The sequence below is a fragment of the Phoca vitulina genome, unplaced genomic scaffold (genome assembly GCF_004348235.1).
Source record: "Phoca vitulina isolate PV1807 unplaced genomic scaffold, GSC_HSeal_1.0 scaffold2, whole genome shotgun sequence".
Taxonomy (NCBI): Eukaryota; Metazoa; Chordata; class Mammalia; order Carnivora; family Phocidae; genus Phoca; species Phoca vitulina.
In genome coordinates, this window is record NW_022589705.1 from 27,600,189 (window position 1) to 27,620,227 (window position 20,039).

The following is a 20,039-nucleotide window of genomic DNA, read 5'->3' on the forward strand; positions in this document are numbered from 1 at the left end:
TGCTCTATAAAATTAATTTTATCTTAAAAAGTAAAGTCTAACATTTTAAATACTGTCATCCACCATTGCTTAGCTTGTGATTTATATGAGAAATAACACATACTGAGATAAAATAATTTTTTAAAGTAGCTTAATAGAATGACAACTGAGAAAGAAAAATTATTTTTGAGATGGCTTTTTATCAACATGAGGCTGTAAAATTATTTACTTATATATCCTACCCAGGTAGCAAAGTTATTTTTGTCTTTACCCAACTCAATGTGTTCTTTCAAAAGAGGCAATTAGCTTTTTTGCTTTTTTTAAAAACTTTATTTATTTATTTAAGGGAGAGAGCAAGAGAGCACAAGCAGGGGGAGCAACAGAGGGAGAAGGAGAAGCAGACTCCCTGCTAAGCAGGGAGCCCCACGTGGGGCTCGATCCCAGGATCCTGGGATTGTGACCTGAGCCAAAGGCAGACAGACACCTAACTGACTGAGCCACCCAGGTGCCCCAGCTTTTTTGCTTTTATACTGTTTTTTGGAATTGAAATGATAAATAACTGAAAGTAAACAAGCAGAATAATAAGAGATTCCTGGCCTCTAGAGAAATTAAAATTCTGACATTTTTTTATAGACTTCCTGATTTGTTAGTAGTTAATACAACAACCAACAATATGGCCTTCTCTTATCATTGGGCATCTATATTCTTCTCTGACAACATTTTATAATGTTGTCTTAGGATTATGTTCCAAATTTGAAGCAATAAAGACAGGAGATTTTTTATACTCAGAATATATCTGATACACACTAGACAGTATCTAGGTAGCATCAGAAGTTTGCTCCCTCTCCTACAATCCAGATATGGCATTCATAAGTAAGAGAAGCTGGAAATCATTAGTTTTAATTGATTTGCTCCCTAATTCCTTAATTAGGTCAACAGTAGGCTGCTCTGTTTATTGCAATCACATTATGGGAAAAGCTGTCATGTGGGGGGGGGGAAGCTAATAGACAAAATGTTATTAATGTGATTACATTTTTAGGATACACTCTCAGGGCAAGTAAAATCTTCTACATGTTTATGTACAAGGGTTGACTGAAGTAATTACTGTCAACGTATTTACTTCTAAGCTTTTTTTGGGTAAATTTTAAATACCTGAAGGTCAATTAGATTAGTGAGACCCTTATTGTTAATTGCCGCTTTATAGATTCCTTAGGATATGGAATCCTAATTTCTAATAACAAAGTTTATAAGGAGACATATTTTTACTTCACCCTTTCTCATCTTTATGTCTTTAATTTTTTTCATCCCTATTGCCCTGGCTAGCCTCCCGTACAATGTGGAATGGGGATAAGACCCGTCCTTGGAAACCAGCTACCGAGAGACCCAGTTAACTGTCAACTGTTACTCGAAAGTCTAATAACCTTCAACCCACATTTTTTATCTAGTCTCATAATGATGTATAACCATCCATTACTTTTATAAGATGTCCCTAGTAGGAATGAATTTTCAAACTGACTTACCAGAAACCTTTTCTCTTATATGTCAGCCTGAAATAAAACTTTAATGTATGCTCATAAATAAATGATTTGTCTAGAAAGCTTTTCTAACAATCTATTCAGTCTTCTAGTTATCCAGCACCATTTCCTTAGGAATAAATTTGCTTTTGCCCTCATGGCATATGGTTAGTCTTTCTCCATCTTGCATTCCAGTCATTTATTCATTCAACAAATATTTATTGATTCTTTGCTACATGTCAGGCACTATTGTAAATACTGGTGCTACAGAAATGAACGTACCCAAACAAAACTCCGCTATATTTATATGGTTGGCTTGTTGATTTTTCTTCAAGATATAACCCTTTACTTTCCTTAAGTAAATTTTATTGCTTTGTTTTGACTACTTCATTTTATTTTATTTTATTTTTACGAAGATCATTTCCAATCCTTGCTTCAACACCAAGCCACTCCATCCACCATGGGGCCATTTAACAAAATATCAGATACATGTTTCCCATTATTCCACGTAGATTTGTAGATAAAATACCTAAGCCCTCAACTCAGATCCAAACTCTAGACGCGTGTGCAGCTACTAACTCCTCAGCTTTAACCACGCTCTGGGAGCCACACAGCTTTGCATTAACTAGAAAGTTGTGTGTGCTGGACAGTATTTCCTAACTTTACTGATAAGAACATTATCCTGGAGTTAATGTCAAGGGAGATAATACAAATTAGCCTGGCAGTGTTTTTTCTAATGAAGTTTTCTCACAGTTATTTTGAAAAATCAAGATGTTATTAGCTTAATAATCCTCTATAATACTTTTCTAGAAGTTGGATTTATTGGTTATATTTTATTTGATATTTTGGTTATATTTTATTTGATAAGATATTTGAAACTTTTTTTTTAAGATTTTATTTATTTATTTGAGAGAGAGAGAACATGAGCAGGGGGGTGGGGCAGAGGGAGAAGGAGAAGCAGACTCCCTACTGAGCAGGGAGCAAGATGCGATGTGGGGCTCGATCCCAGGACCCTGAGATCATAACCTGAGCTGAAGGCAGATAGGTGCTTAACCGACTGAGCCACCCAGGCACCCCCTGAACCTGTTTCTAATTTTCATAAACTTCAACAATATTTGAGAAAGAGTACTTAATAATTTTTATTGGTTTGACAAGGTCTTCAAATACACAGAATGAAATCACAGGACTCATGAGTTTTCATATATTTAGCTTATTTAGTGACTTTTGCCTTGGATTTATTTTGGTGTCCGGACTTCATATTTTATATAATGCTTGCCCCTAATTTCCAATCACATATAGAAATACTTCCCTGTACATATTTCATGACCCTATGAAGAAGGATAACTTCTAGTTACACTATCAAATTTCATAATCAGAATTTAAAATAATAGAAAGGAAGAAGGATACACTCCAAACTGGTAGCTTAGAAATGTTACTGTAACATCTACCATTAAATATTCATCCCACAATGCTGTCTTGAGCAGCTGTGTCCCAGACACTGTGCAGGTGCTGTGGAAACAGAAGTGAGCAAGACAGACACAGTCTCTGCCCTCAGGGAGGTTTCAGTGCAGCTCCAAAAATGAAAGAGAAAAGATGTTGAAAAAAATTGCTGGAGGTTTGACAGTGAAGGAAAGGAAAAGTAACAATACAGTTAAAACAAAAGCTGGAGGAGATGAGGATGAACGATTTGGGGGGAGGGGAGAGTGCAAGGGCTGATGGGCTCCAAATGCTGAAAGAAGTCAATATGCAAAGAAGCCAAGCTCTTCTAATGCTTGCAGCTCCCGAGACTGGACACCAGAAGCCCAGGCTTATGCTCCCTAGGGAACTGGAGTAAGGAACAGAACACGAAAAAGCTAAGAATGACTTCAGAGCCCCACTGCCCCCGCCCAAATATCTACTTGTTATGACCTGAAATCTCTTTGGTAGGGAACGTAGTGTTTCATAAGTATAAATAAATGGCTTAAAATACAAATGCTCTATTAAAGACAAACTAATTCATACTCATGTATAATTGACTGGTCACAAGAATGAATAGTTAATAGCAGAACCTTCCCAGCGTAACATAAGTAAAGGGTGTTGAGCATTTAAAGTTTGGGGAGGGCTTCCTATCCTTATTCCCCAAAAGAATGCAGGTAGAGGGGGTTTTGGAAGATAATTTTATAAATTTAATAATTTTGCCAAGGTAGAACTGGGACAACTAGAAGCCTTATATTTTTTTTTTACATGTATATTTCAGCTTAAGAGCCAATAAAGTATGCTTTTCTTTATAAAGGCAAAAAAGAGAAAAGAACAATCTAATGCCAGAGAATTTGTCAAGTAAGGTATCATACACATTCATACAAATAAATATGTTGACTTTTCTTTAGGTCTTTTAGTTCCATATGGCTCTTTTACAATTTTTGGACATAATATAGAATTGTGCCACACCATGTGTTCTCAACTGGGGGGCAATCTCGTCCCTGTCAAAAATCAGTTCTGGAGGGCAGGGTAAAAAAAGAAATCTTAAATAATGGTTTGTAGCCTGCCAAAAGGCCACAGTTCATGAACAGATATACAGTGTATCTGTATTATAATTTATCTATAAAAAAAAAAACTCATGGAGGGAGAGTAATAATGAAATAAAAGGTTGGGAAACACTTTTCTATGATCTCCATTATGTTCTCCCTGGTGTTTCAAGTCTTCGGGCAGTTTTTTGGCTTAGCCAAAATAACTCCTCTTTGCTCTACCTTCCCACCCTTCTCCAGTAGAATAGCTCTGGTTCTTCCCAGTTCTTAGAAGTGTTTTTCAAACAACATATATTTCTGGATTCCTTTGACTCAAAATACTTCAGTCTTCTGAGACATCTTCAGTTACTTCCCTAAGCTTTAAGGCATCTTTCTTAAAATTGATTTCTGAATTTTGCCAATTCCCCCTTTTCTAAATCCTATTCATTTTCTGAACCCATACTGCCATTTCTCTACCAGCTGCCATTCACAATTAGATACACCACAGACTATATAACCATATTTTATTTTATTTTATTCTTTTTAAAGATTTTTTATTTTTATTCATTTGAGAGAGCAAGCACCAGTGGGAGCATGAGAGCAGAGGGAGAGGGAGAAGCAGATTTCCCACTGAGCAGAGAGCCTGATGCGGTGCTCGATCCTAGGCCCCTGGGATCATGACCTGAGCAGAAGGCAGATGCTTAACAGACCGAGCCACCCAGGTGCCCCTATAGAACCATATTTTAGAAGAACACCCATCCAACATCAGAAAATGATCCTAAATTCACTACCAGAACTTGTGACTGTTTTACACTTCTAAGCAGATAGCCCAGATTCTTTATTTCATGTCTGATACTAGAGAAGAGTTCAGTCATTCTTTACTCTTAATAATTAGGAAACTTTCAATATCTTCCTGCCAAACTATCTACTTTAAGCAAACCTCTGAGATTATCCTCTTGTCTTTCTGTGCCAGCCCAGGGTACAAATGAGAGTGTATTAAGGTACTAGACTTTTGAGGCCACACTAGTTCCTCTCCTTTCTTGCCAATCTTGCCTCACCATCTCTTTCCTATTTCTACACTCCAGGAATACCATATATCTAGCAGGCCATATACTATTATAGTCATGCTTCCTTTCTGTTACTTCTTCCATTTTTTCCACCTCTCATATTTGTGTGAAACTGTCTACGTCTTTTTCCTGTGCTAATTCTCTCACGAAGTCACTTCTGGTTGCAGCCTCCACCCTGTGCCATAGTTAGTCCTATTTCCAACCAAAGTGGTTTGAAATCCTCCTTGCTCATTACCTCAACCTTCTCTCAAGGTAGGTATTCCTTTCCCTCAGGTAAATTCTACTCCTTATTAAAGAAATCCATCTGGACCATTAAAAATACCAAACCACTCAAATACTGTTGGTGTGCTCAATACTTGCAAACTTAATGAGTTTTTTATCCCACCACAGGAGCCATTTATTAATGAACCATAGCTATCTTACCTGGTACCGAATGGCCAAAGCTTTAAGAAGTATGGCCTTCCAGGGATGTCTGAGTGGCTCAGTCAGTTAAGCGACAGACTCTTGATTTCAGCTCAGGTCATCATCTCAGGGTTGTGAGATCGAGCCCGGGGTCAGGCTCTGCACTGGGCGTGGAGCCTGCTTGGGATTCTCTCTTCCTCTCCCTCTGTGCCCCACCCTCCCTCTCTTAAAAAAAAAAAGAAAAAGAAAAAAAGGCCTTCCAGTAAATGTTATATATCAGTTAAATTGGTGGAGAAGGCTGGGACAAACAAGTCTCGAAGAGGAAGATGTCACTAATAATCATGTAACAGAGACAAATAATTTAGGCATCTTTCCTAATTACTGTAAGGCTCTCCCTCAGAATATCTGACTCATCTTTCATTCAGAAATTAGAAACCATTTGTATTTTATACTAAGCAAGAAATATAAAGAAACAGAAAAATTCCCTTGCCTCAAAGAGTGTACAGACTTTCATAGGATATTATCTGGGCAAATAACTAAAAAAGTAAAAAAAAAAAAAAAATTTTTTTTTTTAAATTATTAGGGTATATGGTGTCTGATTTATAAGCGAATTGAGAAAGGATTTAAAATGGAAGGTACGCTACCTCCGGAAGGAGGTAGCATTTAGGCTGGGCCTTGAAGGACACGCAGAATTTTAGCTAGTGGAGATCTGGCCAAGGGTGAGGTATGTGGTGGGAAGAAAGTGGGACTGTCATGGTGCCTTGAGTGATAAGCAAGGCTGAGAAATCAGGAGAAGCAGAAAACAGGAAAGTGTGTTTGCCAAAAATTACAAATTCCAACTCACTGAAGTATGGCTAGTAAAGTTTTAAAAAATATGCATAGTGGAGCAAATGACAAACTATGTAAGGTGAGTAAATGTAAGTCAGGACTACAAAAAAAGGATGTGATTCAAAAGTTAAAGATGCTAGAAACCAGATTAGACCTTTGTCTAGCCATATGAAGAATGAATCACTGATAGCAATGACTAATCACTATATGCATGTAAAATATAGATGGAGCAAACTCCAGCAGAAATTTCCATCAACACCGGGATACAGGGGTGCTAATCCCTACCATTTACTGAACACCTAGTAGGTGACAGGAGCTGTCCTTTATACAGATTGTTACAATTAGTCCGCACAATACTCCAACTAAGAGGTTTTATTAACTCCATTATACATCAGGAAATGGGCTCAGGAAAGTTCCACAGCATGAATTAGTTTACACTCCTACTGGACAGTAAAACCAAAATCGGATACCAGCTTTTCCCATCTTGAGACCATGCTCTTTCCCCCATGCCAATCTAGCCTGATTTATAAGTTAAGAGAAGTGAAGTGGATTCAAGGATACCTCCATAGTAATGTCACCCTCATTGGTTGCAAATATGCTTTCATCAGTGATCTAGGGCTGGAGATACAGCCAGCACTCCAGGGACTGAGTATAAAATCTTGAGAGTGTATTGCAGCCTATGAGACCATCACTGTCATGTTGATGAGAACAGCTGATGAAAAAAAGTAAAATGTCGGGGCGCCTGGGTCGCTCACTCGTTAAGCATCTGCCTTCGGCTCAGGTCACGGTCCCAGGGTCCTGGGATTGAGCCCTGCATCGGGCTCCCTGCTCAGAGGGAAGCCTGCTTCCCCCTCTCCCGCTCCCCCTGCTTGTGTTCCCTCTCTCTCTGTCAAATAAATAAATAAAATCTTAAAAAAAAAAGTAAAATGTCCATTAGGTTAAGTTCTTAATCTGTCATTTAATAGAGATCAGTGGCAAGAACACGGGTTTAGGAAATAGATGGCCCCAATTCCAAATGTGAATTCTGCTATATACTGTTTACATGGAAAACCCTGGATAGTGATTTTACTTCTTCAATCTCAGCTTCTTCATAGAGTCATTACAGCAAGTTAACGATAAATCTTTGTAGAAAAAAGATAGGCAGCTCTGGATAACAGAAAAGTACATCATTAAGGCTAAAGAGGTTTGGCCTCATTCAGGCATTAAGTTAGCCGTCTTGTCTTGGGCAAGTCACAGACTGACCATCTTTCTTCTGTAAAAAGTAGATGGCACCATCTACTTTAAACATTTGTTGTACATATCTGAGTATAATGTATGTTAGGTACCTACAGTACTAGACTATATTATAGCAATGTACCCACCATATTAAATCATTAACACAATGCTTGGCAAAATATGTGTAATTTTCCACTGTTTTTACACTTGGGCTCTATTATAATGTTATTGGTGACTATAACTTAAAAATACTACAGACTATTGGAAAATCGTAACAGCAATTTGGTAAAAATTAGACACCTTAGGCGTTTTAAAAATTGCTAACTTTGTATTGTACTTAAAAGTTAAAATTTACATAAGTGGAAAATTATTCATTCTTTTATACTCCCTCATACATTTTTTTCACTAAAAGCATTCTCTTCTAAAAGCATTCCATTAAACAAAGTGCTTAGTCAATCTGAGAAATAAAAGATTAGTACCATTAACAGAGACTTTGATAATTGTATTACTAAGAAAATTGTTAAACATGCTTGCTATCTCTGATAGCATTGTTGAAGTGGTAGGACCCATCTGTGGTCAATCCATTATGTGAACCATGAAAAATATCCATCCTTGCAAAGCTGGTCCCCAACTGCCCCTCAAAAGCAAACAAACAAACTGACCTCAAGACAGTATTTAAATTAATCACTCCAAAGTAAAGTAAATCAGGGTTACACCCCTGGTATTCCCTAATTAAGCAAGTCAGAAGAAATACAAATATCGAAGATTAGAGTAGTATACATCTAATGGGTCATCTATATCCACACATCCAACACATGGTTTATGAATCGGAGCAAATTTGGGGAAGTTCAATGTACCTTTTGGGTTTACACAAATCATTAAAAAATAAAGAAAAAAAATGTATACACGTATAAAGCTCCTTGTGCCAAGCAAGAGGGATACCATCAGTTTGCCTCCTTTCCCACCTAGACGACATCTTACTGATTTATCCATGAATAAGCCTCATGGATGCCTTAGGAAACCACTCCATACCTGTCCGGAAATGTGCCCGTTGGTTGAAGCTCCATTTCTTACATTATAAGAAGTATGTGAATAAAATAGGACTGCCATTTCTTTTATCTATTCCTCCCCCGTAAAGCTGCGATAAATAGGGTCAACTCAAGCCTCCCTTTGCCCAACGCTAGCACTCCCACAAAATTGGTTCTTATTTTTTACTTTAAGGAGGATGGGGACTTGCAAGTGTTTTCCTAACGGGTTTGCTGAGTTTCAGATGTTTAAAAAGAATTTGAAACCAGGTGAAGTTTGGTCTTCACACTCTGAAATACCGTCCTGGGATGTGGGCTAGGTGTCTGTGGTTATTCAGAGCTAGGTACCCTGCGAGCTTCTGAAGGAACTGTAATCTGATGTACACCCGCAGGCGTGGGGTGGGGGAGGGAAGAACTGGCCGGGGAGAAAAGAATGGAATTAGCGTCTACAGAGCACATCCTAAGGTTCCGGAGTTGCTGACTCCATCCCTGACCACCTCGCTGCTGGCAACCAGCTGGAAAGGGAAAGACCGGCGACCCTGGGTTTGGGTTGAAGGCGGCGGTCCTGGTCTCAACAGCCGGCCTAGACACCTGGCTTCTGGGGCCCGCCCGATCTGGCTAAACCCTCTCTCCCCGCCGGTCCTGCAAAGCGGCAGGCACCGCGCTCTCGTTCCCGTCGGAGACCATCAGATTCCTCTCTCACCGAAAGTGCTAACTTCAGGGGTTCGGGGGTACAAAGGGAGAGCAGACCAGAAGGGACAGGCCGTGGGGTCTCGGGGGCTGGGGGTTCAGGTAGGGAAGAAGGACGATCGCCCCGGCGGTGGCCGCCTTTTCTCCTCGTCCTCCACCCCCGATGCCCCCACCCCCACCAAGTCCGCAGAACCTGCGGCGGCCGCGCGGTGCTCGGCGCCAGGCTGGGGTCCCTGGCCCCGACGCTGGGGCTGGCTCGGAATGGGTGGGGTAGGGGCTGGCGGGTCCCAGAGCCCCAGCAGCGGGTGGCTGCAAGGAGCAAACCCCGGGCAGGCGACCACCTTCCGCCCGCCCGAGAGCGCGAGCAGCAGACAGAGACGCGAGCGAGGCGCAGGGCGAGCAGTGGCTCCCGCGCACCTAGCGGACCGAGCCGGGCGGTCCTCGGCGGGCCGCCCCTCTCCATCCCTCGGCGGTCCCCGCCCTTACCTCCGGGCGCGAGGGTGCCGGCGGGGAGGGTGCTGGGGAGCGGCGAGCGGTCTCCCGGTCCGGCTCAGCGGCGGTCAGCGACAGCGGGGTCGTCGGCGGGGCCGCTGCTCATGGCGTGTGGCGCCCGGAGCACTGCGGCCGCGGCCACGGCGGCGCCTTCCTCCTCGTCCTCTTCGCGGGCTCCCAGCCGGGACGCAGCTACCGCCCCAGCCCCGCAGCCCTCCTCCCCTCCGCCTCCCCGGCCGCGGACGGAGCCGCCTCCAGCGCCGCCCCGCGCGCAGCCGGGCCAGCGGCAGCCAGCGCCGCCCAGCGCCCGGCCCCGGGGTCGCCGCCGCCCGCCCGGCGGTCCCAGCCCCGCTGTGACGCAGGCCGCCGTGCCCGGGAACTTCCTCCCCTGCGGAGACCACCGCGCGCCGGGACTGGCCGGCGAGGCTGCCGCTGGCCGCCGGAGGCTTTCCCCTGGCCGTGGAAAACGGACCCTCCCGCGCTTCCCCGCGGGGCCGCTCCCGCCTCTGAGGCGGCCACCTGGCGGCCTCTGCCTGGGGAACGGGCTGCGTCCAATACCTCCCCCACCCCTAACAGGGCGCGGAAAACCGAGGCTTCTCCGAGCTCTGCGGCCACTCCACTGCCGCAGCTCCTCCCCTGGGTGTTAGAGGGGAGCAGCTACCACTAAAAATAGCCCTTCTGGCAACTCCCCTGCGGGACTGGGGTCAGGATGGAGATCATCCCTCCTCCTCATCTCCCGCCCCGCAGGAGAACAGAAGGACCCCATAAGAACACAAGAATGAGGTGGGGCGGGATGGGGGGCAGGCATTGAGGGAGACGGAGGAGAATGGTTAAAACCAATCTCCCTGGACACCTGAGTCTTCTCTCCAGCAGGAACCCCCATGCTCCCGGACACTGAGAGCTGGGCTCCGTCGTCTCTTCAGCAGCAGGTTCCAGAGACGCGGAAATTGAACGCTCCGCCTACAATTGTGAACTGCGCTGTCCTCCTCAAAACCACTTGTTGTTAAGAGTATGGGGGGAGGGGTTCTCCCTATTGATTGATCTGAAGCATGTTTTTCTTCTCCACATTCTCCTACCCAATTTCAGGATGAAAAAGCCAACTGTCTTCTTGAAAGCTGACAGCTATTCGTATGGAAAATCTTCTGCCCAGTGAAATGTACAGACAAGATTACTAGGTTATATAAAATCTCCTAGGATGCCTTCTCAATGTTAGTTATTCTAAGAGTACTGAAAATGAACCTACTACTCTGTCCTGGCAGTCAGGAAAAGGCCGATGTACCTGTCTTTCACTAGTTGATTTGTTCTTACAAGCAAGCCTTAAGAAAGCAGGCACCTCCTTTAACCCCATTTGTAGTTCCAAGTCAAATTGAAAAGAAAATTTGTCCGGAAGTTGTTCTCTTTAGCTTTTTAGAAAATTTTTATTTTATTATGTTAGTCACCATACAGTACATCATTAGTTTTGATGTAGTGTTCCCTGATTCATTGTTTGCAAATAACACCCAGTGCTCCATGCTTCTCTTAAGCTTTTAACTGCTTTTCCTGGGCTCGCAGGGCCAAATCCAGTATGCTGTGGAAGTCAACCTTAAACCCTCTTAGGCTGTAGGAGATGACTCTAACACCAGCCTATTTAACTAGATCAGCACAAAAATCTAGGGTGGGGCCTTTCTCCTAGATAGCAGGTGAAAAACTTCCTGGAGAGTTCCTGGGGAAAGGGAGAGGTTGGCTTCAGCAATTTGCTAAAATTGTGAGCACCTTGCAAGCCACCAGATCCTATCTGAGGTAGCTCCAGCTCTTAAATACCTTACCTGGATTTAAACACTCAATGAGGCAAATACTGAGGGCACAAACCTCCTGTCGGGGGCTTTGTTCTGCAAGTCCTTTCTGAGCATCTCTATCCTCTGTGCAATTGTCACCCTGACCTCAAGCTTATGCATCCCTGAAATGCTCCATTACCCAGTGACAAGGTTTGGACTCAGGTGAACCAGGAATAAATCCCTACTCTTCCTGCGTAAATGTAAGGGAGTTACTGCTAATTTTATTTTATTTTTCCATCATCAGCAATATAAGGATAGTACTCTAGGGTGCTGTGCAAATTAGATAACATGCTTAAAGCAGCAAGAACAGTGCCAAGCGCTTTATAAGTACACAATAAACAGTAGCTGTTATGTACTTAATATACTCTTCATAGACCTGAAAGCAAAAGGACCAGGAATGGCAACAAGGTTTGGAAATGGGATATGAACCCTGAAAATTGAGTCTCCTGCCGCCCCCAGATGTTTAATTGCAATGCTTTTGTCTGCACTTGACCTGTTTTTTAAATAGGGTGTATTGGGTAGGGCTACATGTAGTCACCTGATTCACATGCACTCTAAAGTCTGAGAGGCACGAGTCTGAAAACCACTACATTATACAGCTTAGTATATTTTTTCTTATTTTAGAGCATGTAAACCCTAAGTCTAGTCACCTCAGTCAACCTAACTTAAATCAACATCCACACTTATCAAGCCCTCAGAAAACCATAAGGTGAATCCACAATCCATCAGCCAATTTCTGTGAGTGCTGGACTCTGAGGGCCTCAAAGAAGCATAGTAGACCCCCTGATCTGTGGGGAATATGCTCCAATACACCCAGTGGATGGCTGAATTTGCAGATAGTACCAAACCCTATAGAGGCTGTTTTTTCCTGTACATACATACCTGTAATATTTATAAATTAGACACAGTAAGAAATCAACAATAATAAAATAGAATAATGATAACAAAATACTGTAATAAAGTTATGTAAATATGGTCTCTCTCTCTCTCAAAATATCATATTGTATTGTACTCCCCCTTCTTCCTTTTGTGATGATGTGAAGTGATAAAATACCTATGGGGCAGGATAAAGTGAGGTGAGTGACGTAGGCATTATGATGTAATGTTAGGCTATTATTAGTCTTCTGACAATTTGTCAGAAGGAGGATCATCTCCTTCTGGACCAGACTTGACTGTGGGTATCTGAAACCATGGAAAGCAAAACCTCAGATAAGGGCAGGGGTGGGGGGGGGGGCTGTATAAGGCTTATTCCCTGCCCTCAAGGTGTTCACAGAGCTTGAGAGAGGGAATCTGGCAGCCCATGAATCAGAATAAACCATTTCGAACTAAATGTGATTGCATTTCGGAACAAGGAGAGGGCACTATACCCGAGCTGAACCATGTATACAGAGCCACCATCTTCACCTTTCAATCACCCAATTTTTGAGACCAAAATTTGACATTCTCAATGGGCTTTCAGAGTGAGTTCCCACACCAAGACTCCACATAGTTACAAGTTAACCATGTACTGGTTGGCAATAGGGAGCTGAAGTGGATCTTTCTGGGCAGTGCAGGGCCATGGTAAGGGATTTGGAATGATACAGATCTGGGCTCAAGTCCTCGGTCCACTCCTTACTATCTATGTGACCCTGACTTTCTTAATTTTTGAACCCCAGTTTCTCCATCTGTCTATTAGAACATCAATACCTACTTTTTTAAGGTTCTAATGAGACTTAGAGTATCTGCAACCCCTCTAGTGGGTTGTATAGAAGTGGCAATTACATTGTTCCGTTGTTAGTTATAATAAAATGCAAGCTGGGCTATAGCAGTCCTTGAAGGCGTATTTCAAAAGTTGCTTTCTCTGTGAAGCTTCCAGAGGCTCCCGGCGAGTGTAATTCTCCCTTTCTTGTGCTCCCACAGCACTTACCATAATGTGCTGCCATTTATCTCTTTACATTTTTGTTTCACTACTGTGTCTTTTTTCATCTCTATGTCAACACCTAGCACAGGGCCTGGTATTAAACGTTGAAAGAATGAGTTTTTTAAAGTGTCAAGTTTTTGTACTGTTCTGACTTCCAGTATACAGTAATTTGTATTAAACATCAGGCTCTAGAATGTGAAATCCTTTAGCTCATAGAGTTTATGCTGACATTATGTATTATGTACATGTATCTGCTTAAACCTTGATTTTTCAATGTTGGGCCTGTTCTTGAAGACCAACCTGCTATGCTTGTTTTGTTTTATATTTGATGTCAGTTGATCCTGCCTAGTAATAGTGAAAGTAAAATCTAAATTCTAAACCAAAACCACCAGCAGGGTTTAACCCAGCATTCTCTACCCACCCTATGCACATCTGCTCCCCCGATCCTTTCTGAGCTTTTGTGGGAAGGTCCTGAGCTAACAGAAAGCATTGTTGTTTTAAGTTTCAACTCTTATAACACTGTTGCAACAATTAGCACTTTCTGAATTAATAGCTGCCAGTTAAAATCCACCTTTAGCAACAGTTTTGAAATCCTTGGTTCTATGCCATTAAAAATGCTAAGACCAGGAGAATAAAACCTCCTCTAGAAAATGTCGTATGAGCAGGAAGTTGCCCAAGAGGTAATGTGGTCAAATGTGGTCTTGACCCTAAAATGGCAGTTGAATTTGTGCCAGAGGAGAGGGTGGTGGTGCTGAGGATTTAAAAATAGGATACTACAAAACTATGGGCCAAATTCTTATAAAATCAGTCTTGTTTATTGACCACCACCACCCCCCAGCCCTCATACACCGCCAACACACACACACATAAGACTGAAGTGGTTGGTCCCACTAATCTGTGATAGACTTTGGAAATGATAATAAGAAACACTTACTAGGGGCGCCTGGGTGGCTCAGTCGTTAAGCGGCTGCCTTCAGCTCAGGTCATGATCCCAGGATCCTGGGATCGAGTCCCGCGTCGGGCTCCCTGCTCCGCGGGAAGCCTGCTTCTCCCTCTCCCACTCCCCCTGCTTGTGTTCCTGCTCTCGTTACCTCTCTCTCTCTCTCTGTCAAATAGATAAATAAAATCTTAAAAAAAAAAATAAAGAAACACTTACTAGGTACACACTGTGTGCTAGGTACAAGCTTTATATGCATTGTCTGATTTATTTACCCTCGCTATCCAGGCAGTGTTATTTCCTCCTATTGACAGAGGAGAAAACTGAGGCACATTATAAACAAGTCACTAATCAAAGGTCATATGACCACTGAGTACAAGATTTAGGATTTGGGCCTGGGCAAGTCTAATTTCAGAGTTCTCCTGCTTAACCACTACTCAGTCATATGGAAAATGAATATTTTTAAATTGAATCCATCAAGTACATTCAGTAAGGTACTTTTTCAGGAGGTTTTGAAATGGCATTAGTTTGTGCTTTGCCCAATAGCCTACTCATGTCCCAAATGTGTCTTCATGAGGCGATTTTACAGCTTACTCTTTAACTGAAAAGCATTTTATGACTGAAAACAAACTTCTTAATGAAAGATCATAAAGTGTCTGTGGCTTGGACGTTAGGCAATATGAAATATACCAGGCAGAGAAACCCATTCTTAGAATTATTGTTCATATGGGCCAGTGATATATAAGTAACTTTCACATAATACATATATAATATAAGCTTAAAGTAAAAAATGAGTTTGACATTCCCAAGAGTGGCTTTTATTTTTTTGCACCTGAATCTCAGTTATAATTATATTACTAAATAATATCTTCGTGCTACTATTTATTAAGCACATGCAGCCACTGCTCGAAGAACTTCACATCATCTGTAAATGACTAGCTGTAGCCATGCAGTGAATTATTCTAAAGGTAATGAAACATCCTCAAGGGGTTTGGAACGTCCTTATTTATTAAAACAAAACAAAACACTAAGATATACCTCCTAAGAAAGGTAACTCAATTTTCCCAGGACTTGACATTTCCAGTCTTTTAATGCCATACCTTATTATGTGTATAGAATGTGCCATAGAACATCTCAGATCACAGTTTAACATTGACTTGCTTCAAATTTCAGTGACATCAGCCCTGACAAAGCACTTAATTTCAAGCCAAAGGAATTGCTTCTTCCCTTTGACTAAGAAGCTGCTTGCTCTCTGAGGCATGGCTATCAATGGCTCAAGAAACCTTACCAGGGTAGTGAAATTGAAGATGCTCTTGTTACTCACATAAACATGACTCTCTTTGGAAAACTATCATGGGACACCTGGGTGACTCAGTTAATCGCCCCACTCTTGATTTTGGCTCAGGTCGTGATCTCAGGGTCATGAGCTCAAGCTCTGCATCGGGCTCTGTGCTCGCCTTGGAGTCCGCTTGAGATTCTCTCTCTCCTTCTCCCTCTGCTCCTCCCCCCCCCTTTGTGCACTCTCTCTCCCCCTTCTCTCTAAAATAAATAAATAAATAAATAAATAAATAAATAAATAAATAAATAAAATCTTTAAAAAAAAGGAAAACTGTCATGAAAGGTGCTTTGTATACTTAGAAAATGCTTTAACCATGCCCCGGTGATCTCTTCTTAAAACCACCACCCATACTAATACAAGATGATTTTCTTGAATTCATTTATTAATTTTCTGAATTTACTTACGTTGTTTACCTCTTAGGAAAAAGAAAAACAAGAAAGCTTGGTTTTCCTTCTCAGTATCAATGGTAGTGGTCATTAATGGTCACTTTTATTGCTGTTAGTGAAAAGAGCACAAATTGGGATTAATGAGACCTAGATTTCGGGCGTGGCTCTGCCATTAACTAACTTTGTGACTTGGGACAAGTCTCTTAATATCTTTGCATCCTCAGTCTCCTTATTTGCAACAAAGGGGTTGAAATAGGTGATTTCTTAGGACTTATTCAGTGCTAAAACTTTTCAGATTGATCTTAAAACGATACATATTTATCCTCCCTAAATTTCAGTCAGTAATGGATATAATCACCAACATTTGATCAAGGAAGGGTGAAGGCACCCATTGCTGCTATCCATAGGAAATCTGCCCGGAGCATGGCAGACCCATCAGGCAACATCTTCCCAAAGCGCCTTTGTCGTTCGCCATCCATGGTCAGTGAGCTAGGGCCATTCCTCCGCTGAGGCATTTCCAAGCAGCTTTCCTTAGAACTCTCCCCTTCAAGCCCCCAGAGAAATAGGGGTCTGTGGTCAAATTCCCTTGGAGGATACTATATCCCTTTCAGAGATTCACAGTGCATGTTAACATGCTTAGGACTCTGAGAAGTCCTGAGTTAAAAATACTTGTTTAACTTTGCTGACCCTAGCATTTCTCTAACTTTATTTGATAATGGAACTGTTTCCTTTGTCACAACTACCAACATTCCAGGAAGAACAAAATATCTCAGAATAGAACATTTGAACTGTTATTCTAGAGTTAAAGATGCCGAACCTTCGTAGGACCTTTTTTCCTTGGGAAGCACAGGAAATTATCAGCTCTATTAATTCATTTAATGAATGCCTACCAAGATAAGCCCTCTGGGTAGATGTTTTCCGTAGCTCCTTTCCTTACAAACATCAGCCGTAAATAGAGTGCCTCTCATCTTTAATAGGACAAAGAGCACCAATTCTCACCAGTAATAGTGTGGCCTTACTCCTTTACACTGAGGAATATTTCCTTGCCTTTACATATTCTTATTAGCCCCTGGGTTCTTTGACATCCTTTTAGAAATTTGAAACTGGTATAAGACAAACACATTCTGAGTACTTAAAGGGCTGGCATGGAATAGTTTATTTATTAATGACTTGGAAGACAGTTCTCCATGGGTTTCTAGTATTTCCACACATCTTATGAGCAAGGCACTGCACGTTTTGTAAGTAAGACCCTTTCTTCCAGTCTAAAATTCAAGGGTACTTGTAGAGTGAACAGCCTTTGAAGAGAGAGAAAATGGCTTCCCCCGGAGCAAAAGGCAAGCAAACCTACTGTCCAGTATAATAAGGATAATGTTTCTCTTCAGAGCAAGAGGCAGACATACTTACACTCATTATAAAACATTCACATTCCTTAATCTCATGGTTCCTCTCCTATAACACAACCTACTATTACTGTGTTGGGACTCCAGGAACTGACACAAAAATGCTAATACTCTGGCTTCTACTTTTGCTGAGTAATAAACTTTCATCTGATCCAGGAATTTCCTGCCTTCTACCACCATCCAAGAAACTGTGGCAGGCTCATTTTTTTTAGCTTGCAAGGGATAAAGTCTCAGATCCTTCACAGTTCTGACAATAACTGGCTTTTCCCCCCCCTATGAATTGGACATTGGTAGAATAACTTTATATCCTTAGGTGTTCTCCCTCCCGGAATCATCCCCGGTCTTGTGACTATTCTCTCCTTTGACTGCTTTTCTAGGCCTGTTGTAACATTTATAGCTGTCTCTCCTTGTTTCTGAGGTACATTCGGTAGAGGGTTATTAGGAATGATACGTTCTGATTATGGAATTTCAAAGAAAGGCACCATGAATTCTGTCTAGCATGATAAGAACCATTTCATCAAAATGATTAGAAAATATTTTACATTCTATCTTGTTTTTAAAAATAAGTTGAAAAATTAATCCTCAATGAAAAGGAAGTACCACCTTCTAGTAAAGAATGGACATCTGTGTGTGTGTGTGGCGGGGGGGTTCAGGGAAACTTCCGAGTTAATTGCACCGATTGCTTCCAAAAGCAATGTAGAAAGAGAAAAAGACTTGAGTTCAGATAAGAAAAATTGCTTCATGTGACCAAAGGAAGGACCATTTTACCACAACATGAAAACAACTGTGGCCTTATTTAGGAGACTGAAAACATCCAGATTTCTTGAACGTCATCAATATTCTTCAGCTTATAAAATGCTCCTGACAACAGTTTGATCTGATGTCATTTCACGTTAACTGTTGAGTTAATTGGCTAAAGCAGAACTCAAAATTATGCTTTCTGTAACAATGGTTCCGATCAACTGCTTTGAAACAATCAGAAAATGTTTTCAGGGACTTTAGAAATTGGTTTGGGAACCCAGTCTGGAAATCGTAAGTGGTATGATTTGCTACAGTGATTTGAATGCCACAGAGAGGGTAGTGAAGTAAGTTTTGTTGAGTACTCCATGCCAGGCACGGTTTAAGCATTTCACATGTATTATTTCACTTAATCCATATAACAACACCATAAAATAGGTACTGTCACTGTCCCCACCTCACAGATGAGAAGGCTGAGACACAGATAGGTAATGTCACTTGCCTAAGGTCATGCTGTTGGAAGGTGGCAGATCCAAGAACAGAATCCAGGCAACCTGACTCCAAAGCCTATACTCTAACAACTCCCTTTTTACTTTATAACATCACAATTTTTTAAACTGCTGGAAATGTGATTTTTTCCCCTAGAACATTTAAAAGAAATCAACATCAGTTTTCTTCTTTTGATTTTTATCTCTAGATTATTATCTTCCCAGATATAATGCTGTTCTTCATTTTTCTATGAGGAATATACCTCAGGACTATTAAGGGTGAATTATGTCCATCATCAGCCTATGTGGACAGAGAAAGGAGATACTGTGTAGTCCGTTTTGAGTAGGGAGACACTCCAGTTAAGCCACCTTGAAATCTTCTGTGTAAGATTTTGTCTTGAACTCCTACATGAAAAATCTTTAAATAATCTAAAACAATTACACAATAGGTGTTGAGTGTTTCTCTTTAAGTCTGTATCCAGAGAAGAAGGAAAAAGCAACAATATATTGAAGGTTATCAGTTCTTTACTTGGGCAAGCTTTAATCTTTCATGATCAGGAGTGGTAGGTAATACCAAATCAGCCACAATTGCCACAGTCCCCAGATGGGCACATTGTGACTCTGTCTAGACCAACAATCACATCATAATGCTTTTCCTCAAATCAGACTGGCCCCTTATCCCCTCCAATCTCCCAAGGAACATGGAGGTGGGAAGACTAGGGGACCTCTGCATGCTTCAGGGAAAAAGGAATTTTTAAAATCTTGGAGGACTATTTCTTAGAATGGTGAGGAAAGCATTTACTATATAGCATTTATAGATTGCTGCCCAGCCTCTGAAATTCCAGAATATTTCTGAAAACTAGTGATAACAAAGCTTATGTAGAATTCTCTGCAAGGTTAGATCTGTTTAGTGTTCTGAAGACAAATGGCGTAGTACAAATTTCAGATGCAAGAGCGAGAAGCACTTCTGCGTGCCCTGCCACCATTTTCACAGGAAAATGAGGGAGTCAGCACGGTCTTCGCTGAACAATTTTTGTGGAGATTGGTGGATATTTTTCTCTCTTCCCATTAAGGCCTTGAAAAGCCAAGAGTTGAGTGGAGATTCCTGCCTGTCTTCTCAAATCGAGAGTAAACCTAGAGGTTCAAGAGAAGCACAGATGAATCTGTCTTCTGATCTTTCTGGGACCCCAAGCAGCTGCACAGAAGTATTGTAATTCCTTAACTAAAAGGATTTGGATTTATCTTGATTTTACCCAGCACTGTTTTAAAAACAAAAAACAAACCAAAAAAACCTTATATAATTGAATTCTTACAAACCTAACTTTTTTTTTTTAGCAAAATC

At 41.5% G+C, this 20,039-nt stretch overlaps 1 protein-coding gene across 1 annotated transcript in view; it reads right to left on the reverse strand.

The window, feature by feature from the left end:
* LRRC8C (leucine rich repeat containing 8 VRAC subunit C) overlaps positions 1-9,922 on the reverse strand; it is a 90,911-nt gene extending 80,989 nt beyond the window's left edge. Inside the window, exon 1 of the mRNA XM_032424259.1 lies at positions 9,690-9,922. The gene's annotated coding sequence lies outside the window, so the exon portion shown is untranslated. The remainder of the gene's footprint in view (positions 1-9,689) is intronic.
* Positions 9,923-20,039: the final 10,117 nt, after the last annotated feature.